Here is a 13,982-nt window from a genome sequence, read left to right as displayed (position 1 = left end):
TCCCAGTTCTGGCCGTGACCTTTCCCCAGTGGGGACACAGACCACAGGCAGGACTGCATTCTGTCCGTACACAACTTTCCCCTTGTCTGGCCACACAGAGGGAGCCTCCTCCATATTTGCCCCTCCTCTTCCTCCATTTTATTTATTATTTATTTATTTATTTGGCCGGCTGGTTGGCTTTTTGAGACCAGGTCTCTGTGTGTAGTTTTCTATCCTGGAGTTCACTGTGTAGACCAGGCTGGCCTTGAAATCACAGAGACCCTCCTTCCTCTGCCTCTCAAGCCTGTTTTCTGTTCTTTCTTCCCCGAGACCCGCTGATGTACCCAAAACAAATGAAAGACATTTGCAAGGTCAATTATGTCAACCCATCTCTTGTCCCTCTTCCATGTCCAGCTCCCATCTCTCTGTCCCGTACCCTAGTCCCAATGGCATCTACAACACCCCTCTCTCTGTGACTCTGGCCCTTCTGTCAATGGAGCTGGGGAATCCCGCATGGATCCCTCAAGAGGTCCTGGCCTGTGCCTCTCATGCAGGCTGAGAAACATCCGTGGGCCTCCGACACTTAAACTCGAGAATGAAGAAGGCATGCTCTCCACTGTGAGAGTTTTGTGGTCAGACATGACCACAGGGTGGGATGCTGGCACTAGCCAGAGTTAGTTTGATAAGAACAGCTTCCCTGTAGAGTGGCGAGGGAAGATAGAAGGCTCTGGCAGAGGTTCGAGGAAAACCTAAGGGCCAAGTGCCTCTAAGTAAACTTTCTCTCTGCACACCCGCCTCTACCACGTGTCCTACCATAGCCTGACTCATGGTGGCCCGCAGTGGCCATCCATACCCTTCCCAGTCCTAAGCTACCTTCTGAGGAAGCCACTCTAAAGCCCTGGGCAGACAGCACTAGACAGTGCAATCTCAAAACAAGAACCCACGGTCTGAGAGAAATCTAGCCGTACTTTAGGAGTTAAGTATTTCTGGGGCTGTTCCCTCAGACTGAAGGAAATTGAGACAGATCCAAGAAGAGCAGATGGGGCATTGGTGTGGACGAATAAAGACGGCAACAGCTGAATTCAATGATATGTCTTCAGTACCAACTACCTAGGTGGTCAGCCAGACCTCAGCAGCTCCCTGGTGCCCAGCCCCTTCCCCCCCCCCACCTCCACACCTTAATTGCTTTTCTATAGCTGTGAAAAGACACCATGACCAAGGCAACTTAGAGAAGAAAGTGTTTATTGGTGCTTATAAGTTCAGAGGGCTAGAGTCCCTGACCATCGCGATGGGGAGCATGTCTGAGGCAGGCAGGCAGGCAGGCACGGCACTGGAGCAGTAACTGAGACTTCACATCTCACCCACAAGTGGGAGGCAGAACACGAGCTAGAAATGGCCTGGGCTTCTGAAACCTCAGAACTCACTGGTAGTTACACATCTCCTCCAACAAGGCCACACCTCCTAATCCTTCCCAAACAGTTCCACCGACTGGGGACCACCATTCAAATACATGAGCCACTGGGGGTGGGGGGTGCATCAGCATTTGAACCACCACACACTCTCCTTGGCAGATGGGAGCTGGGGGTAGAGAGGAGCTCCTCCGAGGGCTGCCTGAAGCTCATACACCGTTCTTTTCGGAACTTTCAGACCAGGTAAGTGGGGGGGATGGGTTGTCTACATCTTCCTCGCAGACATTACAGAGCGAAGTGGCCAAAACTCTGACGGGCTGCAGGTTACCCCGTGTGCACATGCCCCTGCAGGCCAGAAGAATAGGACTTGATTCCCTAGAAATGAAGTTCAGAGATGGTTGTGAACCACCAGAGGTTCTGGCAACTGAACCCAGGTCCTTTGTGATAGCAGCAGGCGCCCTCTACTGCTGATCCACCACTCCAGCCCCCTCCCTTCCCCCTCGTGCCCCTCCAAGTCTATTCTGTCCAGCCCACATACTCATGGGTGTGGGCCGTGAGTGGAGCATGACTAACCTAAGGCCACACCCATAAAGAAACTGACTCCCTCTCCCAAAGCCAGCAGCTGGCTCCCAGGCTATGGGTGGAGACACGATCCATTCCTCCCTCCTCAACTAATTACTTTTATTAAAAAATGATTCTTTGGACTTCATCTGCCCCCTTTAGCTTGAAAAGTGGATGGATAGTGAACACCGCTGATTTGTGCAATAGGAAACAGCCCCTGGCCTATGTACTATGGATTCGAGTGGCCATGGCTCTTGTGACCGGCCAGACGTAGGTCCTCCAGCCCCGCCCCAGGTCCTCCAGCCCCGCCCCCTGCTTCATAAAGCTTGCACAGGTGTCTTTGCTGATCCACTTGGCTCCTCACCTTTACCCTACCCTGAGCAGGGCCCCTCTGGGGAACAAGTTCTCTCGCTAGCCCTTCACCCAGTGCCATATTCGCTCTTCTGATTCTAACAGAAAAGCTCTCTGTCCCTCCTGTGACCTGTGACCTTGCAGCCAGGATGGCCAGCGCTCCCACACACTGCTGTTTTCGCAAGTGTGAATTTACCACTTGCCGCCCCAGCGGCCAACCACCGTCAGTTCTCAGCGTCCGTGCCTTGAGCAGGCTCTTGAGCAATCTGACAGGAGAAGAACATAAAGTCTGCACATGGCTTTAAAGTCGTTCCGACTGAGGGGGGCTGAGGCCGGCGGTGGGGTAGCCCAGTGGTAGAACATTTGCCTATGACCCTCAGCACTAGGACAGCTGGACAGACAAAAACTAACACGAAACCCTTCAGCTAAAAAAAAAAAAGGAAAAGAATTATAACACCCGCTGTGGCTGGGTGAGCCTCTGGGGAGACTTTTGTCGGTGTTTGAAATTTTCCATCCCTCCTCTTGGAACAAACCGCCGGCTTCCACCCCAGCCTGTGCCCTGGACAGCTTTCCAGTGTAGAAGTGAGGCAGAAACCCACCTGCCACATGGTGTGGTCCTGAGGACTTAGGGCACAGTGCCCTCTTCTCTCTGCAAAAAGCTCAGGAGATTTCTTGCTGCTGTGTCCAGGGCAGTGGGGTAGTACAGAGCCATGAATAAGGAATGAATAGATCAGCATAGAGGAGGGACCCCAGGGACCCCAGAAAATGTCCAAATTGTGCATGTCTTTAATACCAGCACTTATGAGTCCCGAGGTAAGTCTGTGAGTTCTAGGCCAGTTTGGTCTATTGGTCTACATACTGAGTTCCAGCGAGGGGTACAGGGTGAGACTTTGTCTCAAAAACAAAAGAAAACAAACAAGTGAAACCCCCAATCTTCAGATCCTCGAAGAACTTGGAGCCTCTCCTTCAGAACTCCCCAACTTCTACTTAGCAGTTTGGGTGAGGCCTAAATTAGGACCTAAGTAAAGGTCTAAATAGGGGCCACCTAGGCTACCACTTCACCCTAGCCACAGGGTCCTAGGATGGGCTGGCTTAGCTCAGCCACACCTGTGAGAGTGAGTTCAGCAGGTCACTTGGCTCACAGGAATGAAAGCAGGGCAGCAGCATGGCTAGCCTCAGGTCCCCAGGCCTTTGAGCTGGTGACTTCATCCCTGTGAGATCCTGAACTCTCAGATCTTAGAGGCTCCCTCACCTGACCAGGTGCAGAAGGCACTCCCTCCCTGGCAGCCCCTCCCCTGAGACTGTATCCAGGAGAACTTTAAAGAGAATAGATTTAGGGTTGTGAATGGGTGGGGCTTGGGGAACGTGGGTGGGTCCAGACCTTCCGGTTCCCTGAATGAAGTCATCGTAAAGCAGGTAACTGGTTCCAAGTGCAGCTTGTAAAACAGTGAGTGTGTGTGTTAGTCATATAAAATAATGGGTTTCATTCCGACGTCACCACGCATGTGCAGAGTGTACTTTATTTTATTTTTTTTTTTTTTTTGGTTCTTTTTTTCAGGGCTGGGGATTGAACCCAGGGCCTTGCGCTTCCTAGGCAAGCGCTCTACCACTGAGCTAAATCCCCAACCCCCAGAGTGTACTTTATAACCTACTGACCCAGAGATGATCTCAGTCCATGCAGGCAGAACCTACTGCCATCATACTCATGTGACCTGATTATCTTCTCCGAGAAGGTAGGAGGTACAGGACAAGCATCTGTCCGTTTTAAAGACACCACGCTGTTTTTTTATCCCATTCTTGCCTGGGCCGAATAGCCTTGATGGCATCTTGAAGGTCCTTGAGAGATTAGAAATGAAAGTCCCGGAAGCTGCTAATCCCAAGACTTGGAAGGCAGAGACAGGAGAGCTACTAGTTTGAGAGGAGTCTGAGTAAGACCGTGTCGGAGGAGGAGGAGGAGGAGGAGGAGGAGGAGGAGGAGGAGGAGGAGGAGGAGGAGGAGGAGGAGGGGAGGAGGGGAGGAGGAGGGGGAGGAGGAGGAGGAGGGGAGGGGGGGGGCTGAGAGATGGCTCAGTGGTTAAGAGCACTGACTGCTCTTCTAAAGGTCCTGAGTTCAAATCCCAGCAACCACATGGTGGCTCACAACCATCTGTAATGGGATCTGATGCCCCTCTTCTGGTGTGTCTGAAGAAAATCTTAAAAAAAAAATCTTTAAAAAAAAAAAAAGAGGAGGAAAAGAGGCAGACAACCTATTGAAAATTCTTTATGGGAAGGAAGACCTTTCTGGCTTACTGGTTCACGCTTGGATCACTGCAGTTCTCTACCTCTGTACAGCGTGACCAGACAGACCACGGTCCTGTCACCGAAGCCAAAGGGAAACACACTGCCCTGGTGGCCCCTGGTGGCCCAGTGGAAGGACTATCATCCAGATATTACAACCACACACCCTGCTTCTCCTCCCCTGGCTTCAGGATAACTGGGTGATATTGTTTCTTTTTTCTTTTTTTTTTAAATATTCTTTTTTTTTTTTTTTTTTTCTGGGGCTTGGGACAGAACCCAGGGCCTTGCGCTTGCTAGGCAAGCGCTCTACCACTGAGCCAAATCCCCAACCCCTTGTTTATTTTTTCTTTTTTTTTCCTTCTTCCTTTCATGTAGATGCAAGTCCATCTCATTTAGGTTCTGACAGTTCTTGGGGATTACCTGCCTTTTTCCCTATTAATTTATTTATTCATTTTACATCCTGATCGCAGCCCCCTCTCTGAGATCATGTTTTGGTATTTTTTAAGTTGCAAAGTACCCTAGTGAGTGTATGATTTTGATATTCCTTCCTCTTGTGTATACTGAGTTCATCTGGTAGAATAAATGCATAAAACAAAAACCCTAAATATGTTTACCTGTGGACTGGGTACTGAGTAGTTGTTAGACCAGATATTACATTCGTTATGAGACGCTCAAGAGTCTGGAGCAGATGAATGTTAGCTCATGTCCCCTCTCTCTAGGATGTGCTTCTCTCTCCTTTTAAACACCACACAGAAGTTGCGTGTGGAGGGTGGAGGCAGGAGGATCCAAAGTCACAGGCTAGCCTCAGCTACGTGGTGAATATGGATGAAATTTCACAAAAAGAAGCTGCTTTTTCTTTTTTCTTCGGAGCTGGGGACCGAACCCAGGGCCTTGCGCTCGATAGGCAAGTGCTCTACCGCTGAGCTAAATCCCCAACCCCAGAAGCTGCTTTTTCAAAGTGAACCTTCCTCGAGGCTGACTAACTGACGGGAGCAGTCAGTGGGTGTGGAGAGGTTGGAATGTTGTTGCAAGTTCAGGGCCAACTGATCTCAGGGCATCTTTAATTCCCCCTAACAGTCCTCGAAGCTATGTGACAGAGATGGAGCACTGGGAATGCACAGAGAACCAGTTTCCCTTTGGGAAATAGTCTCTCGCTTCCTCCCGTCTGAACCTGAAGGGATCATCAGTATGTGGGGCCTAAACTAGAGTTCTCCGTTTTCCTGTGGCCAGCCTCTCCGATGCTCCCACCCATGTATCTGAAAAGCACCTTGATTTATTTTATTTTTTTATGTGTTTTTTTTTCTTTTCTTTTTTTAGGAGCTGGGGAGATTTATTTTGATGATTTTTTATTTATTTATCTGTAAACAAACTCTGTGTCCCATGGCCACAGTCACCCACGTTTGTCTCCAAAATAAACGTCTCTTCTTTGAGAGGGAAAGAAAGAAAGAGTTATGGTTTTGATTTGATATGAGTTTGAGGCCAGCCTGGGTTTGAGACAGGAGCTCCTGTCTCAAAATAAAATGAAGTAATAAAAATTAAAACAGAGCAAGGAGGCTCAGGAGGAAAAAAAAAAAGAATGTTTGCATACAACCTCATGACCCAAGTCCCATCCCCAGAGCCCAGGTAAATAAGCCAGATACAATGGCTTACATCTTTAACCCCGCACCTCCACCTGTGTCAAGATGAGGACGGAGACAGGAGCTCTTGGTCTAGCTTACCTGGAATACACTACATGCCAGAAACAAGAAGTGAGACAGCCTGAAAACCAAAGCAGAAGAAGAGAATCAACTCTTGAAAGTGGTCCTCTGACCTTCACACACACACACACACACACACACACAATGACACACATATCCCCACACTCACACGAGTGCACACATGTGCGCACACAGTAATAATAAAATGTTAAAAATAGATTAGATATAGTTGGTCATAGTGGCTTATGCATGCACTAGGGATGCTGAGGCAGGAGGATTATGATTTTGAGGTCAGCTATATAGGAGTTCATGGCCAGCTTGGGCCACATAGTGAGACTATATCTCGAAGAAGAGAAAAAGAATTAGCGGAAGGGCTGGAGAGATGGCTTAAAGGTTAAGAGCCCTGACTGCTCTTCCAGAGGTTCTGAGTTCAATTCCCACATGGTGGCTCACAACCATCTGTAATGGGATCTGATGCCCTCTTCGGGTGTGTCTGAAGACAGCTACAGTGTACTCCCATTCATAAAAGAAATGAGTCTTTAAAAGATAATTTGAGGAGCAGGCTTTGACTGCCATCTTCTGGGTCAATGCGTGTTTGCCAATGTGTGTTTAGACAGAGGGACGGTACTCAACCATGCCTCTGGCTTTCTTGCCCTGCTGCTGAACAGTGACTAAGCACATTTGGAGACGGTAGCCCGCGTAAGGAAATGCTCAGCCTTTTGGCTAAGATCAAGTGTGAGAGACTTAAATATGAAACCAAATAGGTTGCAGTATCTGCCAGCCTCGAAAATGCCTTAAGGCGGCACTGAGAAAGGCTTTGTTCAGCTCCCAGGGTCGGGTCCACGTCTTGGGTTTAACAGAATCCTGGGTGGTGTCAGGCCTCCAGAAAATGCGGAAAATGTGGAATTGTCAGCCTCACCCTGTTCCTTGAAGAAGTCACCTGCTCCTCCCAACACGGACCGTCTGCGGGAGCCAAGAGGCTCCTCCTCCCAGAGAGAATGCAGCTCTCCCTGCCCCTCCCCCGTCAGCTGGCCCGAGCAGCGGGGGGTGGGGGGGCGGGCATCAGTCAGCTTGTCAGCTGTGCGCCTGCCCTTCTTTCTCCATTTAGCCTAAGTTTAATTTAATATTTTTGACATGCATAGAAAGTTAACAGGTGTCCTTGTGGGTTTTTCCTTTTCTCTTTCCTTTTTTTTTTTTTTTTTAAAGATTCATTTATTTATTATATACATACGAGTACACTGTCACTGTCTTCAGACACACCAGAAGAGGGCATCGGATCCCATGACAGATGGTTGTGAGCCACCATGTGGTTGCTGGGAAATGAACTCAGGACACCTCTGGAAGAGCAGTCAGTGCTCTTAACCGCTGAGCAGCCCCCTCGTGGCTTTCCCAAACATGGCTGTTGTTGGTTGACCAACCTCTCCACCTTCTGCCCATTTACCTGATTTGGGTTTGTTAGGGTTACATTCATCTGTTATTGATTGTGTGCACATGCGTGCACAGGCCCATGCACAGGTGCACATGCACACACATGTGGAAGTCAGAGGGCAGCTCCCAGGAGACGGCTCTCTCGTCCAACATTCCCTTCCACAGTGTGGGTTTCAGGTACCCAGATAGTCACACTTGACTGCGAGGGCCTCTACTCAGTGAACCGTCTCACCTGCCCCTGTTCTGTGCAGTGTTTTGGAAGCAGGACCTCACTACATAGCCCTGGCTGGCCCTAAAGCTCTGGGGATTCTCCTGCTCCAGAGTCTTGGATGCTGGGATTACAAGCCATAGCCAGCCATGTCCTGTGCATTTGCATCTGGAACATAGTCTTGGGGAACTGGTGTGCCATAAAAATACAGTTCAAACACAGTGGGCAGCTTGGCCATTTGTAGCCAAGTAGCCTGGAGTTTTTGTGGTACTGGGAAGCCAGGGACTAACCATGAACGAAGTTGACTTCATTCTTGACGTAGGGTCAAAGCAAGACGCTCAGCTGCCCCTAAGGGGCGGCTGCACGCCAGTGGAAACTAATTTCACAAGTTCTGAGCACCTGGACTCCCGCCTGTTTATTTTTAGGAGCTGTTGACATTTATCAACAGCCAGTTCCCACCCCTGCCACTCCTTCCGCCAAAGCCTTACAGCTGTCCCCAAGGCTAGGGAAAAGGCAGCATCTGCTCCCAGCCTCTCCCACCCCTAGAACCCTGTCCACCAGCGTCAGGGCTGCACGGTTTTGTTTGCTTGTTTTGACTTTTTTATTTTTTTTAAACGTATGTATTTACTTATGTGTGTGTGTGCATAAGATAATGTGTATGCAGGTCTCCGACGAGGCCAGAAAAAGGCATCAGATCACTTGGAGCCGGAGTTGTGATCCACTCCACCTGGGTGCTGGGATCCACTTGACTGAGCAGTTCTCTAGCTGCTGAGCCATCCTCCCAGCCCACACCCTCTTTAAAGCTGGCAGAGTACAAACAGCAGCCTCCGGAATTCTCCCGAGTGTGGATTTAGGACGTGTGTCCATCACCGCCATTCCCTTCTTCCCACACTGCAGCTCCTCAGTCCTCCGCAGCCAGCGCTGCCACTCCCGTGTGCTGTCTGTCCATCCAGGTGCCGCCTCACGTGATAGAGCCCTGCTCACTCTCCTTTGTGTCTTTTTATTTCCCTCCGCTTTTGTGATCCAGGGAGATGGGAGTGCTAGGCCCTAGGGTGTGAACTCGGTTTTGTTACGTTTGTCTCAGCGTGAACACAATTTTGTTACTTTTGTCTCAGGAGCTTCCCCAAATGCACCCCGGGTGATCCTTTCCTTCTGACTTATTGGACAATCTCCGGCTTGATAGGCCAGGGTCTGCAGAAGAAACCTCCATCAGAGGAGACTGTGAGGAGTGTCCCCAAGGGGCTCAGTGACTTAGAAGAGCTCTGACTATACAAATAGAATGCTTTGATTTTCTTCTACCAGAGCCATTGAAAGATAAGCAAACTTTCGTATTTAATTTTTTTTAAGATTTATTTATTTTATTTATATGAGTATACTGTAGCTGTTTTCAGACACACAGGAAGAGGGCATCAGATCTCATTACAGATGGTTGTGAGCCACCATGTGGTTGCTGGGATTTGAACTCAGGACCTCTGGAAGAGCAGTCAGTGCTCTTAACCACTGAGCCATCTCTCCAGCCCCGTATTTAATGTTTGAATTATACTTATTTGTTTATTTGTTTTTTGGGGGGTCACCATACACAATATGTGCAGAGGTCAAGGAACAACTTTCGGGGGTCATTCTCTTCTTTTGAGAGAGGAGAAGCTAAAAATCACCCCTGACAGGTAGCCGGATAGGGAAAGGGTCACAGAGAGATAATCAAGATGGCGAACTTCCAGCTCTTTTCTAGTTCTTCTGACCTGAGACAAAAGGCCCTGGCGGTGCTGTGGGGGCAGGGATCCTTTCGGCAGACCAGTCCAGGGTGGTCAGATATGTACGGGGGAGGGGAATTTGCCCTGTGCTACCAAAACAATGGAACAATGTATAAGATCCAGGTCACCCCGGGGGATTTAGCTATCCGTGTCCTCTCTGTTTTGCAGGGACTCTTTCTCTCTGTACTTTGCTCTCTGTTTCTGTCTCTGTCTCTCTGTGTTATTTGTGTTTCTGTGTATGTATGTGTCTGCATTCTTCTTCACTTGTAATAAATTCTGTAACTTGTTGCTGCCTGCTGCGTCTGAAACTTTATTTTCCTTTTATGAGTGTTTTGTGCACCACAGCTATGAAGGACCCAAGGAGGCCAGAGAGAAGCATTGCATCCCCTGGGAATGGAGTTAGAGACAGTTGTGAGGCACCATGTGGGTGCTGGGAACTGAACCCAGGTCCTCTGCAAGAGCAGCAAATGCTCTTAACCGCTGAATCGTCTTAAGTACCCCGCCTTTTAATTCTGGTAAATTCTCACATTCTCCTAGCAGTAAAGAAGGATGACCTATATACAATAAAATTCACCCAGTTTGCCGTGGCTCTGCTGTGTGAGCCTCAGAGCAATGTACCTTTCCAATGCCCAGGCGTCTGCCAGCACCCTAGATTTTCCTCGTGGATGGTAGGAGGTTTTTCAAGGGCAGCTGTAAACATCAAGGTCCTATCCACGGGGTGCTGTTGTTTCCACCATCACGAAGGCCGTGCCAGGTATCAGTCACAGTTGAAGTCCCAGGGACATTCTGCAGCCTCACCAGGACCTGCCTGGTTTACCTTCCCATCCCTTTATCCTTGTAGCCCCACAGTTCTTTGACTACTGGTGCTTTATAGGTTTGTGTGTGTGTGTGTGTTTAAAAAAAATTATTTATCATATATAAATAAACAAGTAACTGTAGCTGTCTTCAGACACACCAGAAGAAGATCCCGTTACAGGTGGTTGTGAACCACCATGTGGGATTTGAACTCAAGACCTCTGGAAGAGCAGTCAGTGCTCTTAACCACTGAGCCATCTCTCCAGCCATCTTGTAGCTTCTTGCTGTCAATGGATCTATGTCTTCCTTACACACAGGAATGTCCCATGGGGCAAACTCTGCCTCTTCTCTTCCCTTCCCTTATCTTTTCTTTCTGGGCTTGGGTTTTGGCGGGGAGGGTATGATGGGGCTTTAAGCACTGCAGGCTAGAGTCCTGGAAACCTACACTGTCACCTAAAGAGTAAAGGCTTGTGATCCTACCAATGTTGGTAAGGAGCTACATCAGGATCACCAGCCTCGCCACCAGGCACCCTCAGAGCTGTCCTCTTACGAACATCCACTGAGGTAAGTCTGGGTCTAGGTTCCGCTGCTCCAGAGGAGGTCAAGAGCAAAGACACTCACTCATTGTCTTTCCGCTTTTTTCTCCCAGTCAGAACCTCTGGTGGCAAAGATGTCTCATGAGGAGTAAGAGGCCATGTTTGGGGGGGTCACATGGTAGACCCAGTGCTTGCTTTTACTTCTCAACACACACACACACACACACACACACACACACACACACACACACACACACACACACACACACACACAGGAGTCCTGTGACTGTTGAGACCTTCAGGAAGGGCTCATCATGGCCCAGCGTATCTGAGTTTGGCTGTTCTCTGTGTTGCTCTACCTGCTCACTCGGGGGCTCAGTGGTTGTTAACCACAGAAAGCCACAGACAACTATTTTCTGCGATCTGCTTCATCTGTGGTGGGTTCACCTCATCCTGCGGTCTTCCGCTGAACTCTCAGGGGGCACTGAGGAGCCCTGACAGAGAGTGCTTTTCCATCCCCTCAAGGCGGAACAAAACTACTATACTCGCATCCACCTAAGGGGCCATATTGGGGGCGGGGCCGGGGCAGGAAGTATATTCTTCCTAGAAGTCCAGCCAGGGCATGGAAGGCCCAGTCCCTGCCACAGTTACACCACTGTGCCCAGCACTGTTTTAGTGATAAATGCAGTGTCCCATTTAGAGTTCGAGGTCTTACACCCATCTCCCTAGAAACCCAGGTAATGACCTTCCAGAGCATAGGGAAGGGACAAGAGAGCAGCACTGTCATCAGAAGAGGAGTCTGCCTGTCTTCAGGGACCTTCTCTGAAAAATAATGACCATCAACAGTTTCCTGTGAATTTGTGGGCCGTGCCTTGCCCCTCCCCCTGCTTCCCTTCGTCCCGGTTTTAGTCTGGTAAAGATGCCAGGCCCCGAACAGTGGTAGCAGCTGGGTGTACTTGCTGGGTTTGCACAATTGCAGCTGTGCCCTGTAGCCCTGCCAATGCTACCATCTGGAGGCTAGCAGTGCCCCCTGGTGGCGTCTGAGAACCAAGAATCCCTGGGACCTGGGTACAGAAAACTGGACGGTCACACTGATCCACCACAGGACCTCAGGGCTTCCCAGGCCCTCACAATGTCCAGCCTCCAGCTCAGAGAAGAGAATCTAGATGTAGGGAGCCTGGGGATGTGGGGAAAAATCACAGAGGTAGGCAGAGGTTAGGGGATTTCCCACTCCCTTAGTGTCAACAGGACTGAACCAATGAAGTAGCCCTTAGCAGGGCTGAGGAGACACACAAGGGACGTGATCTTCGTGGGAGTCAGATCGTCTGACCGGGGATACCTGCATGCCGCACCGTCACCGTCCAAGAAGACTACCACGAAGACCACCACGCTATCCGAGAAGACCTTCAGCAGCGCCGGGGCTTCGAACAAAGAGTGGAAGATGTTCAGCTCACCCAGGAAGAGCACCCCGCCAAGATTCCAGTCATTATAGATTGATACAAGGGTGAGAAGCAGTTGCCCGTCCTGGACAAGGCCAAGTTCCTTGTACCTGATCACGTGAATATGATCGAACTCACCAAGATAATTAGAAGGCACCTGCAGCTCAGTGCTAACCAAGCCTACTTCCTCATGAGCACAGCATGGTGAGTGTAGCCACGGCCATCTCTGAAGTGCATGAAAGTGAGAGAGATGAAGACAGCTTCCTGTACATGGTCTATGCCTCCCAGGAGACACTCGGGACAACACTGGCTGTGTAAGACTAGGACGATGTCTAATGTTTGTTAAGCCCTTGTCAAGGCATAAAGGGACGTTACCAGTGGTCAGCTCACCACCCACAGATCAGAACATAGGCACACACACAGGGTATTAGGAACTGTTTCTCAGCCAGAAACTGAGCACCATGCAACTGCATTCGGCTTGGAAACTCATCTAAACAGGGCTATCTTGTGTTCAAACTTTAGAAGTTTAAAAATAAAATACTTTGCATCCTAAAAAAAGAAAAGAAAAGAAGTAGCCCTCAGCAAAAAGGTGCCAAACCCTCTCTGCACAGAGGCATGTTGCTGCCTGCAGTCCTCCGTGCCTGCAGGGGAAGCATCGCTACACTCTCTGAGCAGGAGTCCGCACGTGGACTTCTAGTAGGTCACGACCCCATCCGGTGGACTTAGAGATTTCACTCACAGTGAGTTCATTAGCAGTAGACTTTGGACTCATTGAGTAAGTTCCATGCCTGACAGTGGTGGTGCGTGCACATGCCTTTAATCCTTGCACTCAGGAAGCAGAGGCAGAGGCAAGAGGATATCTGTGAGTTCAAGGCCAGCCTGGTCCACAGAGTGAGTTCCAGGACAGCCAGGGCTACACAGAGAAATCCTGTCTCAACCAAAACAAAACAAAACAAAACAAAAAACCCCAAATAAACAAACAAACAAAAAAACCAAACTCCTATCAGAAACTCATGATAATCATAGTCAGTTAAATCATAGCAAATGACCACAATTCAGTAGACTGACACATGAAGAGCCCTCAGTGCATCCTCATAATGTTTAGAGAAGTGTGAAGACTTCCAATAAGAGCTTTTAAAATTAAGGCTGGAGAGATGGCTCAGTGGTTAAGAGCACTAGCTACTCTTCCAAAGGACCCAGGGGTTCAATCCCAAGCACCCGCATGGCAGTCTCAACTGTCCGTAACTCCAGTTACGAGGGTAAGGGGGCTGACATCCTCACACATACACATGCACACAGAACACCAGTGTTAATAAAATAAAAAAAATAAAAGGTAAAAAAAGAGCTTTCAAAATTAAAACATATCTGTAGAAAGTCTGGGTCATGGCTCAGTGACGGGGCTTTCCTCTCTGGACTAGAAGTCCCCAAATCATCCCACTGGTGGGTCCTCAGCTCCCTAGGTGCTGTCAAGCTCTTCACTAAAAGGAGGCCTTGTACACACAGGAGAGTGCTCCCACCCCTGGGACAGAGTACCTTCTCATTTCAGGGTGA

General features: G+C 49.3%; 1 pseudogene; it reads left to right on the top strand.

Moving 5' to 3' along the window:
- The first annotated feature begins 12,124 nt into the window (after positions 1 to 12,124).
- LOC116914360 lies at positions 12,125 to 12,749 on the top strand (annotated as a pseudogene).
- The last annotated feature ends 1,233 nt before the right edge of the window (positions 12,750 to 13,982 follow it).

The sequence above is a fragment of the Rattus rattus genome, chromosome 13, assembly GCF_011064425.1.
Source record: "Rattus rattus isolate New Zealand chromosome 13, Rrattus_CSIRO_v1, whole genome shotgun sequence".
Classification (NCBI taxonomy): domain Eukaryota; kingdom Metazoa; phylum Chordata; class Mammalia; order Rodentia; family Muridae; genus Rattus; species Rattus rattus.
The sequence above is the reverse complement of the archived record's forward strand: the minus strand, read 5'-3'. Positions and strand labels throughout refer to the sequence as shown.